This window comes from Arachis duranensis, chromosome 6 (genome assembly GCF_000817695.3).
Source record: "Arachis duranensis cultivar V14167 chromosome 6, aradu.V14167.gnm2.J7QH, whole genome shotgun sequence".
NCBI classification, from domain to species: Eukaryota; Viridiplantae; Streptophyta; class Magnoliopsida; order Fabales; family Fabaceae; genus Arachis; species Arachis duranensis.
Window position 1 is genome coordinate 71,925,960 of NC_029777.3, and position 366 is coordinate 71,926,325.

A 366-nucleotide genomic window follows, 5' to 3' on the forward strand; every position below is an offset into this window, starting at 1 on the left:
GATGATGAGCGTCACATAATCATCACATTCATCATGTTCTTGGGTGCGAATGAATATCTTAGAACAAGAATAAGCTGAATTGAATAGAAGAACAATAGAAATTGCATTAATACTCGAGGTACAGCAGAGCTCCACACCTTAATCTATGGTGTGTAGAAACTCCACCGTTGAAAATACATAAGAACAAGGTCTAGGCATGGCCGTGAGGCCAGCTCCCATGATCTAAGATAGCATAGGAATAAAGATAGCTACCAAGATGATCTAAAAACTAAACGTCCAAAGATAAAAATACAATAGCAAAAGGTTCTATTTGTAGAGAACTAGTAGCCTAGGGTTTACAAAGATGAGTAAATGACATAAAAATCC